Raw genomic sequence first — 19,936 nt, 5'->3', positions numbered from 1 at the left:
AAGTTGGCTTCACTCAGGAATAACATACCTGGAAGTACACACTCAGTTTTGTAGTGAAGTACTAATATTTTGGTTTTGGTAGCCCTCTTAAGGGGTTCCTGCATGTCCTTTGTTTGGACTCTTTTTTTAAGCTCGGGATCTGCAAGTTGAAAGCTATCCTCCTCTTCCACATTAGTACCTCACATTTATAGACTCAAGCATTGTTTCCTGTTTCTTTCTGAATTTATCTCCCTGGCAACATCTGAGCCACTTGTGATTCGTTTGCTACTAAATATTTCCTTCATCTATGGGCTCAAATACAGTTTTAAAGGCTGTTATTTTCTGAGTAAGATGCAACGCTGAATCATCCATGGTAAGTTCATGATTTTTCAGCGACATTAATACATTTTCACATTGTTTAGTAAGGTAAGATGTGAGGTTGCATGAGTTGGCTGTGCCAAGGAAATGGCTTGCTACTGCCAAAAAGGGTAGTCCTGCTCCCTTCTCCTTTCTGGTTCCTGCCTGACCCTTTGTTGAGCTGACTCGGCATACTAAACCAAATGGAGAAATGTTCACTTTTTAAAAAAAGAAAAAGCTTTTCTACCAGTGTTGCAAGTTGAAAAGCTCCTTGAGAAGTCTACCCATTTCAGTGCCTTCGAATTAATAGATTGATTCAGACGTCTTAAGATATCTCACATCTATAGTGACAATGTCACTTGAATGTGTTTTAATAATCTATTTTTTTACTATTGTTCCTCGTTCTATTATGATAATTAATAATTTCAAATAAAAATTGTGATTGCCATTGAAATAGATGAACATGTTATAAAGTAAATTTGACAGGAAATCTGAGATAGCTAATGCCCCTTCCACTTCTAAGAACTGCAAGGTATCCACCTACATTCTAAATCTATAAGGAAATAATTCTATCACAGTATCTTGGTTAATAAACCCATTGTCTGTCCATTGAAAAACAAAGGTTATAGGAGGGCCTCTTAATTTACGCAGCTCTGAACACTTGTAGAGAATTTTCTTTCTTTGATTTTGGAATAGTCATTTGTAACCAAATTAGCCATTTGATATACTCAGTGAATTCGATATTTAATCTTATTGCTTGTAAAACTCACACTATGTGCAGAATTCATTGCTACTGGAATTTCAAGTTAGTTTTTGGTTAATCTTGAAGTGGACATTGCATCCTAGGTAGGAGGCAGTATATTTGACAAAGAATGCCAACTTTGGCAATGGATGAAGACATTGTAATGATAAAAACAGAGCAGGGGAGAAATCCAAGAAACCAATCTGAGCAGCCATTCTTTAGCAGTGACAGCAGCAGTTTAGTACATTGTATCAAAATGAATGGGCTTTGCATAATTGATTTCAACATACTAGTAGCCTAAGGTCTAAGCTGCTCTAACCCAGAACTTATTAGCCATGCGACAAAGACAAGAGAAAACTGTGCAATCTGCTACAGGGGAGGTAGGGAATAGCATTGCTTATTAGAGTAAAAGCTTTAAAAGTAGGACAGAGCTACTAAAAGAAGCCCCTTTTGTATATTTATTGGGGTTATTCTGTTCATCTCATTCAAATATCATAAAAAGCTATTTTAAAGTCTTTGTGCAATACCAGATACTGAGAATTAAAATCTTACTACTCAGCAGGTTTTATTACCTAATTCAAATGGCATCCCCACGCAAGTGTAGTAGCCGTGTTGTGAGGTCTCTTGTAACTGGGATGCATTTTGAATAATCTCAGCAAAAATACAAATGCAAAAATAAGTGAGATGCTCTTTTGGGATCCACTTTACTTGCTTTTGGTTGCATATTCACACGCTTATGAATACTAGTGTTATTTGATAATGTTCTGCTCTGGTGTGAATCAACAAGTGTGTTTCCTGGAGCATCCTAAAGAGAAGAGGATTATGTGCATCACAGAAGCACATATAGCTGTATTACAGAATGTGAAAACACTAGTAATTTGATGTAAAATTATTGTGTTGAACAAATGAGAATATAGAATTTAATGTCCTGTTTCCTTGCGGCATTCTAAAAGTATGTTACTGCATATTGTCAGTTTTGCATTGCCTGTTCCGGATAGGTACTCGTGAGTGTATGAAGAGTCTGGATTGATGCACCAGACTCCTGAGAGGAGAGTGATATATTTGATAGAGAAAAAAATAGATTAACTTTTCTGACTAGAATCAAAGATGGGTAGTCGCAGGTGAAGGACTGGGAAATGAGATTTAAATGACTTAGGTCACTGTGTTCAGTGTCAGGATTCCCAGGCTATTAGACTTCTTCTTTAGAAGACCATGACAAAGCTCTTCATTAGTGTTCGTTACGCTTCATCTAGCAATGTGAAATATTGACAGTGGCTCCTTTAAACATGAGTATTCTGCATAGATCAGCATCAAGCACCTTAATTATGCCCTTGCTCATATAAGGAGCTAAATGGTTTTAAGAAGAATATTGTACATTTATCAGTAGTGGTAGTGTTTATTCTGAGTGGATCCACTGCTGTGATTGACTGAATGAGGTTCAGTACTCTATAATTAGCAGACTTTATAACCTATTTTAAAAAAGTTTGACTAAGGAAACTTTCCGTGTTGGAAATGTTTTATTCATTTATTTTTTTATTTGCACTACTTTCGCAGATTCTTCATAACCTTCACAGAACTGTAGAGGTTGCTCGAATATCCTATAGTGTTCAGAGACTACCTCAGAAAGACAGTGAGGTGACTCTGGTCATTTTTGTTTGGCCTTAGGCTACTTAAGCTTGTGACATGCTGCACAACAGAAAGATATGAATAGGTTCAGGTGACCCATTCTAATGGACGTATTGATCTATAGGATTAATTTTTAAGTATCTTTTCTGTTCCAGTAAAGCCATCATTTTGTTTCAGAATTTGAATCATGATTTTTGAGATTTATGCTGACATTGAAGGAGGAAAATATAGGCCAGGTTGTAACAGCTTTAAAAATATTCCGATGCTGTTCTTGAGAATGTCTGGCAGAGCCCATCAGCAAAGTGTTGCGTGGCAGTTCAGCTTTGCTGAACACAGAAGGTTTGACTGATAACTTGGGGAAATAACTGATGATGATTATACTAGTGCTAACGCTAATACTAATAGTACGAATGTTCTGGTTGGAAGCAGCAACAGGACTGCAAACTCATTTTGCTTGAGTTTGCAAAGAAATCTAGTATAGATTTAGTACTTTTTTACATTAAAATAAACATTGGTGGAAATTTTGTGTTAGTTTAACATGCCTTTTCCATCAAAGAACCCTCATGAAATGTTGGTGAAAAACCTGACAATGCCAGTAATTCTTGATGTGGAATTCTTGCTCCGTGGATGGTGAGGGTCAATATGTGACATGCACAGATAACTTCTTAAATTGTTTTTACATCTTTTCTCTGAAGTTTGTCTCTCAGAAGAGAAGACAGGCAAAATAATCAGGTTCAGTTTTGAAATGCAGAAGCCAATTGTGCACTGTTTTGAGCACCATCAAATTATACTAAGATCAGTGGGGAGCCATGAATCCTCAAAATGAGTGGTCACAGAAACATTGAATAAGAAGAAAACCTACCCTTGTTTAATTCCTTTCTCTTTCAAGTGCCTCGCAACATTTGCCCACATACAGACATCTTTATCAGCTTCATCTTGGTGAAACAGTTTCTAAATAACCCTTTTGAAATATTTTGAAGAAACATAGGAGAATACAGAGAATCTTTGATAAGAATCACAGTCTGAGCCTTCTTGCAAAGCTGGTTATTGAATCTGCTTAAAGAACTAGTAGGCTTGCCTGTGCTACCCCAACAGAGCAAAATAGTGCTGACAAAATGACAGCTAAATTTTCGAGGGTGATGTTTACAGTAGCTGTAATAACAAGAATGTGGAAAAAGCAATTAAAAAGCTGAGTTTGTATGTTGTAATTATGAATGGAGATAGTGTAATCTGGTGCTTTCTGTTACTGAGAGCTCATTTTAAATTGTACACAGCTTTTCAAATTCTAAGTATTTGGGGTGAACTTCTTCAAGCCAAGCATCTGCCTCAGGCTGTATTGTGGGAGAGTTTCAAGTAAGTTTGTGCGTTTCTGAGAACAAGTTTAAGGATTGAAGAGGTTTTGCCTAGCTTGAAATAAAAAAATAGGTGTTTTGCTTTTGAGGCTTTAGTCTGTTTTCAAGCAGGGACTTGAAATTTCTCAAGACATGCATCCAAGTCTGTTAAGTTCTTAATTTTTGGTCAATTTGTGAGCCTCTGAAAATCTAACATAGTCTGCACAGCAGACAGATTTCTCAGAACCTAATTGCTGAGTTCAAGATTCAGAAAGGTATTCAGTCTTCTGATGGGCTGTAGATTTGGGGGGCAGAAAGCAGACATTTAGGTAGGAGCTGTAAGCCTGAACACGATTGTGCGTATTGCGCCAGGGCTCTGAAGATTCTGTGTCCACACAGCATGTTCCATCCCTTTGAGTATTTTTGATGCCCACTCAACTGAATACACTTTATCTTAGGGCATCGGGGGCTGAGTTGGTTGCTCTCTGTGTTTAATCTTTTCCCGTTGCAGCAGTGTGCAGTGCCAGGAGTGATTTTCCCCTTGTCTTCTCAGAGCTCTTGCCACCGCAGCCTGAAGGAGAGCTGGCACGCCGGCATGCAGGGGAGGGGGAGGTTGGGTGCAGGAACCCCAGGAAGGGCCTGGGGAGTTGGGAAAAGCAAGGGGGGAGGGGAGCGTAGGTGGGAGAGAAGGTAGGCAAGGGAGAAGTAGAGACAGAGGAGGGGGGACTGGTGCATGTGAGAAGAAATTGAAGGCAAGATGAGGGCAAGCACAGCTGAGATTGAGCAGGGCCGGGGTATGGGAGGGCAGGAACGAACAAGAAGGCTGGAATTCAAAAAAAAAGGGGCAAGCGCTGAAGTGAGTGGGTGTAAAAAGAAATAGATGGGAAGAACAGGAATTGTGGTACCACATTTTTTCTCAGCAAGTAGAAATTCCAGAATGAAAGAAAAACAGAATTAACCTTGCTTGGTTGACCTCTCTCATGTGCTGGATAAATATTTGGTTTAATGATATATTCGTAAATACCTGTTTCTGTTAACGTGTAAAATCTTCAGGGCTCTGATCCTGCTTGATTGTGATTGCTACAATATTGTGGATGGTTTGGGCACGCTGTTTTTATTCTGTGAAAATATAAATGCAATTGTTACCATTTCCTAGTTCCATTACAACATCAAATATCTGCAGTTTTACTGATCCTCTGTCCTGTTCATTTTTCTTATTTATTTTTGCTGTTTAGGTATGAGGCTCTTTGTGTAGACCTGCAACAGCGTGCTTTCGTAGACGATTCTGTTTGTTCTAAACATGATAGCTGTAATGAAAATCTCTTTCTTTCATTAAACCATCTTTGTTTTTTTCCTACTCTACCCTAGTAGCAAAGATATTCAAACCATGGAAAATTAGTTTAACAAAAATATACATATGCACCCAGATTAAATATATTTTTGTTTCATGATCAGCAGCAAACTGGTGCATTAGAAATAAAGCCTGCTTGTGCCATGGGGCAGAGCTGAACTCAGAGGAGGCTCATCCTCCCACACCACTACCAGTGTTGCTAATTAGATTGCTGCTGTAGTGGGCTGTTTGGGAAGGGGAGTTTGTGTGAGTAGGATGGGAAAAAATCTTCCTGTTTGCTGAACACAAGAGTAGACTGGATTCCCCTACCAGCTGGTTCTCCAGCGTTTTATATTTTTTGTTCTCTTATCATTATTTCACTCTTATCCACAGCTAACTCCCAGTAAAGGCACCTTACCTCCAGCTAAGAAAGCAAGAGAGAACAAGTATTCTGCCGTGAGAGTGCTCTGATAAGGATTAGAGTAAAAGCCGTGCAACAGGCATTCCCCTGCTCTCCTCCAGAGCTTTCCTGTACTCACTCGTGAGTTAATGTTATTTCCTTAGGCAGAAAGTGGTCTGGGACCTGGAATCTTAAATTTGCATCTAAACAGGCAGAAGATATGTGACACTGCAAACAGAGCTTGCAGTGTGTAACCCCACTCAGTCAATTATCCTTGGTTTTCTGACTAGTTTCTTATTGGCTCATCTAATTTCAGAAGGTAATGAACCAGCCTTCCTGAGGAGTACCTGTGGCCTTCTGTTGTCTTTGGCACGATACAAATGGAATTCTTTTCCCAGAAAATAAAATTACTTACAACTGACATAAACTCATTTTGTGGAAAATGTTGGAGGTAATGTTTCCCTGGATGTTGGATGACTTTGTTCTTCAGGCTTGTTACAAATTAAAGAGGAAGATTCCTCATCATGGCTTCTCTCAGCATAATAATGAGTTTGGCTCTTCCACAGACGATTTTCAACTTGAAATTGTTGGTCTGTTCATGTACTCGTCTACATTAATGGCATATAGAAATTATTTCAGTATGCTTACCTTGAGCTGTCTTGCTTTAAGGTATTCATACACAGAGCAGGATTAAGGCATCTCAGAAGTGAAGGCAAAGTTGTGATTTTCTGGTCTGAGGATGAAGGCCAGGACAGGAACACCATTGCTGCTGTAGGAAGATGAGAACACTGATATGAGCTATCCTTCCTCCCCTCTCCAGGTAGCTGCTGCCTATGTACTCCAGCCCCTTTCTTACTCAGTAGGGCAGGAGCAGTTGCCGGCATTGCTGTCCTTGCCAGAGTTAAGGCAAAGTAGGAGCCGGAGCTGTGCTGCTCCTCCCAACATATGGTAACCTATATGGAACAGCTTGCTTTTCCCGTGGGTAGAAACAGCCCTTTCTACGCAAACATTTACACTGCAGTTATTAGGGGAAAATGAATTTGTTGTAAAGCAATAGCAAATAAGAATAAGAGACCTGTAATTTTTAGGGTAGCAGTTTGGCTTAGTTTTGCCTGAAGTCTCTAAACAATCAAACTAATGGAGCCTTTTAAAGTCCTTGAAGTAATGGTTCAAAACCAGCTACTAATTGGTGAGCGGCAGGCAGGATTTCTGTTTTCTGCCCAAGTCTCCCTACTAAATATTTGTTTCAGCCTGTTGTTGTCTGTCTGCTGTTTCATCAAGTAGTAGTTGTGGGCTAACTAAGCAAGGCATGCGTCACAGTCTGCTAGGGAGGGTGGTTTCCTCAGAAGCTGTGAAAGTTTCCACATAGTTGAGTTCATACCTAAGTTTTGGCTTCCAGTTCTGTGTGCAAGATCCTGATTTTTCCAGGGTCTGAGCAGCTGGTGTGACCAGCTGTATGCATGCCTAAGTAGGACCATATTGACCTTCCGTGGTTAATGATATTACTGTTGTTTTTCAGAGCATACCTTACCTGCATATGTTCTTAGGTGTGCGTGTTTAGAGTTTAGGAACTGGAAAAGAAAGTGATTTTATAACTGCCTCTGGACTGTACTCTTTGCGCGTGGAAGTAGACAATGAGTATGCAGTCCTGCTTACTTTGCATTTGTTTTTGCTAATTTAAAGGAAGAAAATCTCTGAAGAATCTGAAATGAGGGAGGACGAGCGATTTGCTCAACTTCTGCATATTCAGTTACTGGTAGGTAATTCTTCTGAGAATTTCTTGGATATATACCTACTTGTGGATCTTTAACTCCAGATGCTAATTGAGAAGAGTACTAATTAAACAATGACTATCCTTCCAAACTGTCCCTCTAGAGAGATTTCAAATCCAAAGCTGCACAAAGAAAGCAACAAGGTGTGAATTTCCCGAACAAAAATGTTGCACAAAGCTGCCCTAAACCTCCATTCCCAACCTCTCTGTGAAGTGTGGTTTATTTGAAAAAAAGAATTAGAATAGGAGAAAATACTGAGGATTACATAGTAGTCTATTATTGATGCTACAGAATAATCTGTGTAATTTCATAGAAGCTCACCTTTCCCAGACAGTGATTTAACATCTCGAAATCAAGTTTATATAATCTAGTTTCCCTATATAATGGATATGGTTTTGAGAAGAGCACTGATAAAAGCTTTGCATTGATTGAAATGGAAATTCTAAACCACCTTTAGCAAAAGTGTAGGTATAGAATGTAAAACCACCTGGTCCCTGTGGAACAGTGTAAAATGCAAGCCAGCCATTAAACCTTTTAGCTCATCTATTCCCTCTACAGACTTTACAGCTATTAAAAAGACCATCTTTAGGGCTAAGTGCTAAAGAGACTCCTACTCCAAATGCAATTCAATCCTGCATCTTGAACGTGGAGGTGAACCTTTGGGGAAAAGGTGTATGGTCAGTACTCTCCTCCCTCCTGCACCCCAAGAAATTTGATAAACTTTCTCTAAGTAGAATAACCATGAAAGAAGTGCCATGCTAAAACAGTAAATTTACAGATAGTCATGGCTACCTCGTTTAAAGAAATTATTTTTTAAAGGATTTTGTCGTTAGCTGCAATCAGCTAGTGATTGACTAAATGAAAATGCCTTCTGCTGTGATAATTAACTAACACTCAACAGCTCGTTGCTAAATACTAGGTTTTTTGGAAGGGTTTCTTCCTGTCGTGGGCAACCAGGTTTCTGTAGCTGATGGTCTGCTGCAGGTGTAGTTGCAGGTGCTGCTGCTGGCCAGAAACAGGGATTCCAGAGTGCAGCAGAGAATTGCCTGGGGCAGTCATGGAAAAAAGTGAGAAGTTCTGGTTCAAGAGTATCATAATACCCACCTGGAGCCTATAGAAATCGTTGGCCTTTGATTTTCCTGAGAATAAATAGAAGGTGAATCAGGCAGAAGCATGTGTGAATTAATTCCACTTGCCCACTAGAGATTCACGTTTCTCATGGCCAGTTTTTTTCTCCACACAGGGTGTTGGGGAGAACAGCTGTGTTGTCTCCTTCCCTAACAAGATGAGCAGACCAGCGTGGTTCAGATGAGGGCCCATAGGATGCTATTGTCACATTGACTGCTTTATTTTTCCTGGAGGAGAAAGGGACCTGCCTTATCAAGAAATGCAGCTAAGGTGGTGTCCTGCTCCCTCCTTTCCTTGTTTAGTCTAACAAGGACCATCAGGAGCTGACTGGGAAAGCATGAGGAGAGCAATGAGGAAGAGGCTGTTGTTGGAAAGGGAAGTTCCACTGCGGTAGCACCTGCTCTCCACTCTCAACAGCAGCTCCCTGGATCTCTGGGATGGCGGCAGCAGCAGTCCCACCATTTCTCAGTGTGCTGAGCCAAGAAAATACTTCAAACAGCGAACACGTCTTATCAGTCAGAAGTATTTCAGACATCTTCACAGTGAGTGCATCTGTGTTCTGTCTGATGGGGTGGTCTTGTGAGCATTGTGCATTTCTGGATTTTGTTTCTGGCATCCACGTTGTCCCTGAGAAGCAGCAGAAGTTTTGGCTTAGTAGAAACAACATAAAAGTCCCATCTAACCTTACAACAGGAATGTCAGATACTTATGAAGATTGCTTGAAAGGATGTGTAGGATAAGTAGAGCTGTGCAGAATGAGAGCACCACTTTCACAGCACATGAGGGCACCTATGGAGTTTTCAAATGACAGAATGCACCTGGCAATGTTGGGCATACCAGAAGCGCTGTTCCAGATTTATCCCCTGAGACATTCCCACTAGCAAGTAGTACAGCCAGGTGACTGTTTTGGCTGCTAGGATGCCCTCCAGGCTTTTCTACAAACCCTGCCTTCTTATCTGAATCAGCTGAATTAAAAGTTATTTTTGTACCTGTATGCTAATATTGGCTGCTGCTAAAGTGATCATAAGGGTGCTGAGGAGACGATCTCACACCGGTGTTACACTGGGAAAGGACTGGATATGCTTGTTGGTCACATGTCTTTTTGTCATTTTAGCAATGAATGATATTAATAAAGCCCAGCAATATGTCCAGATTGTGTAGGTATGTCCTAAGTCAATGATTTGCAGCAAAGAGAACTTATTTCTGCCAAGAAAAGGACAGTCCGGTATCTGCAGGATTTTTCTGTATAATTTTGCTTCTGGACTGACAGGAACCTATAATATGTATTTCAATGCTAGGATAAAATACTTTGACTACAATTCTGTATCAGGCTATTTTAGGATTGGGCCTGTAATTGCCAGTTTAGGTTTTTCTTATCAATGAACAGTTTCTGTGTACTGTGAACATTTTGGGTGAATTCTCATTGGTGATTTCTGTTTATAAATGTTGGTGAGGACTTACCAGCCATGCATAGTAACTTCAACCTTTGGTTTCGTTAGTTGTTTTTTTTTTTTTTTTAATAGTACATAGACTTACTTATTGCCAGCATTGTTCTTAATTTGGAAAGCTCTACCTAGCGCGGGAGCCAGTGTGTAGTCTGGTAGGTACTGAGGTAAAAGTAATGTCGCTAATGCAAAAATTGAAGATGTTTTTATGTAGTTGCTATGGATCCACTGAGTCACTACATACAAAGCTTGAGCTTTTGCCATCTTGCAAGTTGTTTGTACCCTGTAAAGGCAGTAGTCTAACTGCTACCAAATCAGAGTGGAAGCATTTTGCACTTGGGTTTGTTCAGGTGTGAAGCAGTGCTGGAGGGAGGAGGCTCTGGAGAATATATCCATCAAATTCAATCATTATCTGTGAGAAGAACAGACGCTGCAGTCTAGAGGCAGGCAGAAGTGTGAACTGATGTGGCTCACATTCATCACAGTATGCTGCTGATACTACTTAAAATCCTGACTTACAAGCACATCATTCCTCAGTGCTCCTAAACTGTGCAGTGCTTCTCAGACTGTGTGGTGGGCAAATGACTTCAGATGTGGACAAGCACATGCATACACTCAGGTTTAACACCGGCAGGTTTTTGAGCGTAGCCCCCTAGAGAGGAAAAATTAGTCTGTTAACTAATTTCACTACAGAATACCAAATATTTCATAGCCACTACAATCCTTGCATACTGTAGCTTTCCGGCTGTGTTCTAGCTTTTACTGGCAAGCATTTCCTTCAAATTAGCTGGCTTTTAATGCACTACTTTTGCAAAAACCTGGTGATACAAGATTTCAGTTTAAAGAAATACGCGTTGCTGGATTTTACACTTTTGCTATATATATTGGAAATATGCTTGACAGCCTGATCTAGCTGGGAAGATTTGGGGGGAGTAATCAAACAGAACAAAATCATTATTCTGATTCTTATGCACTTTGCAGAAATGGCTGAATAATCTTACTTATTTTGCACAAAGTTAGTTACTGGTGCTGAGCTACTATGTAGGCAACCGTTATGCAACTACAGCAGTAGCTTGCACAAACAGCCATGGGGATTGCAGTCATCCTTATTAAGAGGAGGAGAGTTGCACTGTGTATTGTGGTTTTGTCTACAGAATCTTGCAGAGGTATGCTGGAAAGGTTTAAATGTCTCTGAGCAGAGTGGCACTTGTAATAGTGATCAGAGCTTATCTGTAGTGCTGCTTATTTGGAGAAATTAAGCTCAAGACATGGCACAGACTGCTCATGGTTCAACTGACTGCATGTTGATGCTGTTTTTCTCACAGACACCGTTGATTCTTTTGGCAAATTCAAATTGGATCATTAGAGCTGTACAAATGGATTAGAGGAATAGATACAGAATACAAGCAAAACAACCATCATAGCAGAATGGGAACATGAGCTCGCCTTCTTGTTTATCTGTTTTTCAGGACCTTTGTTAAATGCAGGGTTAAATTTCAAATGATGCAGATCATCCTCTCTGAAAAATCAAGGCTTTGTAAATTTGGTTACATGTCCCAAATCAAGACTTTCAGATACCAATGTTCCTCTTGTGTTTCAAGGCTGGGAGAGATGAGATACAGTCTCCCCTTACATACATCACTCTAACATCAGTCTCTTTGGGCCTTTGTGTTGCTCGGAGTTTTCTCAGGCATCATTCCATCCTGGCTGGGTAAATCCTGTTTTGCCTAGTCTAATTGCCCTTTTTTTTCCCCCCTTCCTCTCACAAGACTACTGTCTGCCCAGAAGCTTCTTTGCAGGGCATAATTTTCAATCCTTGTGACTCTAGTAAGCAAATTGGGGAGAAAATGTCCTGAGGTAATACTGAATTATAGAAATAAAGTAGGATGTTTTTGTTATGATGGTCTCTTTTCCCATTGGGTAGAAACACATTGTTGATAGTGAAATGCATCTCACAACATTGAGTGGTTTAGGGATTGCTGTTTGTACTTAGTATAAGTAGACACACGCAAAATTGTGTAACGCTAGAACTGTTCTCTACTTAGCCGAGACTAATGTTATTAAAAGAAATGGTGGATAAATTAGGAAATGAACATCTTGTTGCCAGGTCAACCCTTATTTGTGAGTATCAGTGTGTGTATGAGGATAATATGTAGTGAGGACAGTCAAGAGCTGCAAGCTCTCCATAGCACTGTGGGAGGGAAAGGTTTGTAGAAAATAATGCTTTTAGCATTCACTTATCACTCTGTGTAATTGTCAGTGAGAAAGAAGAGAAATTATTAGAAGGATGAAAAAGCAAATTTCTGTTTCTTAATTAACTGTATTAACCAAGAAACTGAGGGTGCACACAACGTATTTCTCTGTTTTCTCAGATTTCACTGGTGATGAGAGACAGCAGATCAAAGATACCACCTCACTTAAGCTGCCCTCAATTTCTTTGTGCTTGCAGTAGATAATTTACTGCCTTTTCAGGTTTTGACTTTAATCCTGTGTATGATTTTTAGGGTTTCATTACTAACCTTCCTGTGACATCTGCTTATACGCAAAAAAAAAAACCAAACAAACCCAAACCTCAACCCAGCACCAAAGAAACAAAACTAAAAAACCCACACAAACAAAAAAAGGAAAAGAAAGTCTTTTTTTTTTCTGTATGCACCATGAAGCAAAAGGTTATGTTGCTGTGATGGAAAAAGTATGATGGTCAGAGTTTTTCCTCTTTCTAGGCTGATGGTATTAGAACTGTAAAGAGCAGTGGTTCACCTGTGTGAGAAACAGTGAAGTTCTCAATAGGTTTAAAGTAAGTCACTTGCACCATTAAACCCATAAAATGCTTATCTGGGGAATGTGTCCCTTTTTTTTTTCTGCTGGGTACCTAGCAGTTCTTGTTTTAATCTGCAGAGGAGCAATAGGTGCTCACTATTTAAGAAAATCAGGGCACTTACATAAGTACCTAGATGCAGATATAAGTCTGACAGGCACCCAGTTTTGAAAGTTTTGCCTACTGGGTGCAGTGTGGGTGGTTGAGAAATTTTAGATAGGCTCCTTGGGGCTGTGAGATGGAATTGTTGATATAAAACACTTGTTTTCTAGCTGGCAATAATTTTATTAAAAGTGACTTGGTCTTTTCTATTCTAATGTGTTTCCTTTTTCTTCCCTTGTTTCATAAGCCATTCTTCATTTGACTAGGGAAATGAAGCCTAAAGTATTGTTGTATCATGTGCTACACCTGCTCCTATATAATTTTCTGTTCTATTTGTATAAGTCAGAACAGAATTAAGTACACTTCTTTCCACCAAAGATTTCTGTTTTGGTGAGGAGGAAAAGAAAACCAACAACTTGTCTCATAGGTTTAAAAACCTGTAGTTTCATCTTTACAAAAATGCTTCACAAAATAAAGGGAAACAATAGCTTTTGCAGAGATTGTACAAGAGAGAACCCAGAAGGGAACCCAGGGTATTTTATTACTTCTGAAATGCAAATTGCAGTGAAGAAGGGACATTTTTCTACACATGAAAGCTCTGTCTTTTTTTCTTTCACCCGACTCTAAAGGTAGTAATACCGTATTTGTCTTCTCTTTAGGATAAGCAAATGATTGGCATTAAGTGTTCAAGTGTGTGTCTGTCTTTTATCTCCCATAAGTACTACTTTCCCTCTTTCTGTTCAGTCAAGCCATGTTCTGTATTTTATACAACCTAGAAAAGGCTTTGTGTTCTTAATCTTGTTATCTGCTTTCTCAGCACTTATTCATTTTTCAGTAGCATATGGATGTGGAAAGGTTAAGATACAGTAACTGGGCTCTGTGATGGCACACTCTTTGTGAAACTGCTGCTTGCGTTTTCTTCTCAGTTTGCCTTTTGTTTCATACACTTCAGTGTTAGGATAATCACATATTATGTTACACATGGATCTTCTGTTCTTCCACGGATGCACAGTGTGTTCATGGAACTGACTATAACGATGGTGTAGGTAGGCAAGGTGTAACAGATGCGCTAATCTGTAAAATACATGACATAATGTTACTAGTTGGAAAATATGATCCAGTCCAAGTTATTCAAGAAAGTGTCATGAAATATCTGTATCCTCTTTACTGAGTTTGTTATAGCAGCATGAATACACAACAGCGTGTTTCCAAAGCATCACGGTCTTTGCTTCAATACCCAGAAGTGATGTTTGGGCTTTGTTTTACTTTCCTGTGTTCTGTCACACTTTATAATAAAGTTTTGGTTAGAGAATGTGAAACAAATCAGGTCTGCAGAATGTGTGCTTTTACTAATTGTTTTCCATATTCTCTGCTGGTTGGATACTTTTCAGGTTGATCTTACTCTTAAGAAAAATTGTCTTGATAAATGAGTAGCTCAAAGCAACATCTGTAATTTATGGATGTAGAAAATGCATGCAGTCTCTCACTGACTTTACAGATGTGCTTTAGGGCAAGTGAGATGTTCAGATAATGGAAAGGGGGAGTGTTAATAAATCTCAGTCAGGAAGACAATACTTACATCTCTTCTGTAAAATAAATTCAAAACTGAATTCTAAATTTTAAACATCATTGGTGCTTTTCCTTCATACTATTGCTATTGTTAAATTGAATGCTAGTTAATGCTTGATGTGTAATTGAAAAATACAAGTAATTGGCTTGTGAGATTCATTTTCCAAAACAGAACTTGTAAATCACTCAGCCCCCATAAAAATGTAGAGTAGTGCTTTTGATTAGTTGTTGGAATCACTTAAGTTGCTATTGGTGTTTGTTTCAGAATTAGAAAAACTATTAAATTGGGTAAATGACTACTGCAGTATTAATAACATTACTGAAATCTGTAAGGACTGTGAAGAAAATGAACACAGAAATTGCTGCTCTGGAACAGACCAGTGATCCGTACAGTCTTGTATCCTGTCTCTGACAGTAGCCAATATGTGATGATTCAGAGGAAGACATACACGCAGCCAATTGTGTTATAGTGTACCACAGAGGGAAATTTCTTTCTGGCCCCAGATGGTGCTCAGTTTATGCCTTAAAGCAGGAGGATTGATAGCCATTGTAAATTTTACCTTAGCTAGTGTAACCAAATTGGATTGCTCTGTGTTGTTCATAACCTGCCCTTCACCTGGCCTTCGTAGAATTACAGTCCTATCTCTTATTGCTGAATTCATAGCTTTTACGTTTGCTGTTTTAAGCAGATGCAGCAATCCAAGAAGTTATGTCACTGTTTTACATGATGTCACACACCATTGTATTTTTCATCAATAACAGCCTTGTTCAATATTGTTTCTATTGCTGTGCATGTATGACATTTGGACCAAAACTTATGAAAGTTCCCTGGATTCAACAGTCACAGAAGAAGAGACCAAGGTCTTTGTATTAAGTGTTGGAACATTTTATTTATGTACACATCTAGTAAAAATCCTGTAGTCTGAAAGGCACTGCCTGACAACTGACAGTCTAGTAAAATAGTTGTTTATTGCAGACAAAAATTGACCTGATTTTAGGCTGGCATTCATAATGTAAGGTAGTGCAGGCTCTTGAAACTGCTTGTGCTGATGCTGGTGCCCGTCCAGGTCTTCTTGGGTATAGGCTAGTTTGATGGATTACAGCACTGCATGTCTTACCGGTTTGTGTGTTACCTTTTAGCAAGTCCTTCCCCGTGTCTAGAGTAAGGAGAATCTGCAACAGTTCTTATGCAATTACTGTCCTTCTTGTCTTTGCATCTCTGGGTGAAGATCAGAGATCTGACTTCACAGGTAATGACCAGAAAGCAGCAAGCAGTTATCACAGGGAGCAGATTTTGCTCAGCAGCTTACAGACTTGTCATTAGGTGCTGCCTTTCAGCCTTCCAAATGTATGCTTCACTGTCATTTTGCTGCTCCTTGGGAGATAGTTAAAGAACTCATGTCTCTTTGCCAAATGACCAGTCAAGGCCAGGAATCTGGGTTTCCTGAATGACAGTGCAACACCATAACAGTCTTGGGAGAAAAAAAAAATCTCCTTTCTCACTGAAAAAGGGAGATTCAGCTTTGTTTTGGACTCCTTCCGTATTACTGCTGCTGAATCTTCCAGAGGGATCATCCAGGCTTTAAATCAGCAGAAAGAAATAACCCTTTTGTTGTTTGGTAAGTGGCAATGTGTCACATGGCCCATCTGTGAACCTCAGCTGATCAAATCCAGCAGCAATTGTCCTTGAGTTGTCCTGCTGTATGAGCTGGCACATTGCCTCCTTTTTTATAGCAGAGTCCAACTCCACCAGCACTGCGGTAGTTGGATGTTCACTTGAAGTCACGGCGTTTTGTATGTTAGTGAGGAAATCTTTCTTTGTCCTATGAAGCAAGGGACTTGTGGTGGTGATAGGCTGCTGCCTAAAGTTTGGAAAAGGCTCCTGTAATCCTGGACTTCCATAGGCAGGGTTGGTCCTCGTGGGCTTGCATGGTCATGTTCTCTCACTCCATCTTCCTTTTGCCAGCTGAGAAAGAAGACTGCAGCCAGACAGGCTAGTTAGGGGGAAATTCCTTCTGATGCAACATTTAGGTTTTCTCCTCTCATCCTTCTCCTTTCTCCAAACCTGTATTGGTTCAGCAATGGCGCGTCTCGCTCTGAGCCATGTGGATGCAGCCGTCTATGTGATCAATGGCTGCGAAGGGAGAGCATTCATTTACAGCCATGCTATCTGGCAATGGGAAGTGAATGGTATTTTGGAGAAGATGAATCGAGTTTTATATACCAAAGGATGAACTGGAAAATTTCTGCCAGCCTAATCTCAAATCCCAGATTTCCTTACACTTCTTGAGTCTTCCATACAGGTCCACAAAACATTTTCTGATTGTGTATAGGTATGGTTCAAAGGTAGTTGCAGTCAGGGGACTGCATTCCTTGAAGGTAAAAAAAATTAGTTCAGTGTGGTTTAAAAAGGAGATGCACCAATTTAAAGACAAGAAATAAGAGGAAACCAGCTCTGTGGTTAATTCATATATTAGACTAACATTACATACACTCAAAAACCCCACTTTTAAACCTTCAGTGTGCAAATTGTTCACTAAGTAAACCAACATTTCTATAGAGCTCTTTCACTTGCTCTGTGATACAGTTTACCTTAGTCCTTAACTGCTTTACATTCCTCCTTATTTTAATTACTTTTTCTTATGTTTATTTTCAAATTTCAAAATTCAGACATCCTCAGGCTATAGTTTTAAGAAGAAAGAATGTTTCTATATTGAATAACGTGGTAAGCGTGTGGAGGTTAATGTGAAACCATGAGCTTCTGAAAAGTCTCGTAGTTCATCTTTATCCCCTATGCTTTTCTGTGCTTTTGTAACACTAATGAGTCAGTGCTCAGATAAAAAAGGTGGGAGTGGTTGTTGAACTTTCAGGCCGCACCATGGATTGGAGGACATGTCCCGAAGTGGCAGTTATTCAGCTGGAATAAGTCATGCATGCCCCTGCCTACCATTTGGCAGTGCCGCATTTCTTTGGGTTTGAAGGAGCTGTGAAGAAGCTGCTGTGTCCTGGAGCACCCTGCACCATGGGAGCTGCCAGCAGTGTGTTCATGGGACAAGGGAAAAACTTCAAAACTCTGACCTCCCCTTGGTAAATCCTTACCCTCCTCAGGCAAATGAAGATAAACAAAATCTTCCTTCACAGTCCCGTGCAGTCTTTTAGCCCCTGTTGACCTCAGCGTCTGATGAGGGTTGCTTTGACCCAGCAGCCCCTCCCTGTCACGTGGGGAAAATTCTTGTTTCCAGGGTTAGGAATTCTCACAGTTCCCATTGACTCAGAGTTCAGCTCTGTGATGACAGTGAGAAGCTGTCAGTTGGCTGTTTGATGGCATCTTTCAGCTGTCCGAAGCCGTGGCCTCTTGGCCCACCTGTTCAGCAGTGCTGCAGGAATCCCAGCACACCAGCAGCTCCCACAGAAGCTGCCTGAGCAATATCCCGCGTGTCTTAGCTTGTACCCCACATGGCTCCGTTAGCTTCAGAAGAAAATAGCAGGGTGGCATAATTGCCCGATTCAGGCAGGGCTCAGAAAGAGGGCCTCGTGCAGTCGTGCTTAATCAGTTAACATGTGCCCATGGAGTGGTTTTTCAGAGCAATGTGGGGAACTTTCCTGTTAGGTAAGGTAAAAGAACTGCTGTTTTGCCTCATGTCCTAGCCAGAGCTGTGAGAAAGAAAATAATATTCTTTCTCTCGCTGATGCATATTAACCTCTCTTTGCGCGGGAACAGGACTCACGCAGTGGCAGTGTCTGGATGCTGTAGATTACCCAGGAGAGCATGTATTGTGCAGGCATCAAGTTTCAGCAGTGCTGGATTTTGTTTGGGATTTTCCTTCTGCAGCGTAACAGCCATGTTAAATTGATTTGCATGAGCCATGGAAGCTGTTCAATGGGAAGAAGGCTAATTGTCAATTCAGTCCACTCTTCTCCTGTCCCTGTGTGCATCCAGGGAATCTCAGACCTCCTGGTAATCCCAGAAATGCATTCACACGGTGAGGTGTGGTTAGTGTTTGATGCTCAAAATGGTTGTTCATTGTAATCTTCCCTATATGTGTACTCAAGAGGCCAAACTCATTTTTGTTTGGCTTGTCCCCGAGTGCTGCTGAATGGATTTATTGTGTGAAATAACGATGAGTGTCAATCTCTGGTATTTCACCTCAGAAATTAATAGAACTTCCTTGAGACAGTTTCCCTCAACTGTCAAAGCTGTAATACTGCCGAGCGGTCAAGCCTGGAGGGGGTTTGGGGAATGAGCTGCTCTGCATAGGTGCCATTGTGATGTCAGGCTTAGACAAATCAAACCTAACACACATTGGAATTCACTGTCAAAGTTAAATGTCTTTTTGGGAAAATGACTTACTTTTCTTTTCCTTTGATTTTCCTTCACCTTTTTTTAATCCGATGTGGCAAATCCACATCTATGTGGGTAGTTACCGGCTGCCAGAAACTCCTCTTCAGGAGAAACAAAGCAAACCCACCCATCCCCAGCACAGTCACTTGTGTGCTATTAGACTCAACCGAGATTTGCTGCCAGCTGAGAGTAAGAGGTGCTGTGTGACTCCTGAATACTTCTTGTTAGCACTGAGTTGAGGGGAGACAGACATGTTAGTGCTATCTTTAGTATCGAAATAGGGACAGCACAAAACTATTTTCCTTGACAAAGTTTAACTTAGAAAAATATTTAATGTTAATGGCCAGGTGTATGTTACTAAGACAGTGATAGTTTATTAATTTGTTTGCTGTAACATTTTTAAACCAGGCATTCTAGCTAGAGAACAGTGTGAGTGCCATGCTAAGTCCACTGTACTGATAGGGGAAGGTCTGTTATACCTGTTCTCATTAGTGTCTTGGATTTTATAGGATTAAGCACACTTTGGAAAAAATCACTTCAGATATTATACACGGAAGTCATTCATTTCATCACCCTGGAATGCTTCTGGAGAAGGTCTGCATGTCTTTGATTCACTGCTCCATGTTTATTTGTCAGTGTCATTCCTGAAAACGCTGTGACAGTGCTCCTGTGAGAATGTCCTCTAATGCAGTGAAAACATTAGCTCCCACTAAGCTCTTTTAAATTGCTTTTTACTGCTTTTGATTCCTGAAATGTGATAAAGTAAATAAAATTTTAGGCTTTGCTTGCTTCTCTGGTATTCCACAGATATTGTTATTGTTTACTTTATTTATAAACAAATGCAGGTCAGCACATTCGTGCACATACAATTGAAAATGTCAGCTTGAGTCCCTTGCTGTTGCAGGCTATATTATATCAAGCACCACCATTAATGTAGTAATTCTGTTTTCTAATGGATGAGACACCTTGACACTTTCTCCTTTTGCTCCCTGTCA

At 40.1% G+C, this 19,936-nt stretch overlaps 1 long non-coding RNA gene across 1 annotated transcript in view; it reads left to right on the top strand.

Annotated features, from left to right (window-relative positions):
• Positions 1-246: 246 nt before the first annotated feature.
• Positions 247-19,936, top strand: part of LOC128852032 (uncharacterized) — a 42,611-nt gene continuing 22,921 nt past the window's right edge. The window contains exons 1-3 of the long non-coding RNA XR_008449653.1: positions 247-352; positions 7,449-7,521; positions 8,968-9,207. This is a non-coding gene — a long non-coding RNA (uncharacterized LOC128852032). The remainder of the gene's footprint in view (positions 353-7,448; positions 7,522-8,967; positions 9,208-19,936) is intronic.

The sequence above is a fragment of the Cuculus canorus genome, chromosome 4, assembly GCF_017976375.1.
Source record: "Cuculus canorus isolate bCucCan1 chromosome 4, bCucCan1.pri, whole genome shotgun sequence".
In the NCBI taxonomy this organism is placed as follows: Eukaryota; Metazoa; Chordata; class Aves; order Cuculiformes; family Cuculidae; genus Cuculus; species Cuculus canorus.
The sequence above is the reverse complement of the archived record's forward strand: the minus strand, read 5'-3'. Positions and strand labels throughout refer to the sequence as shown.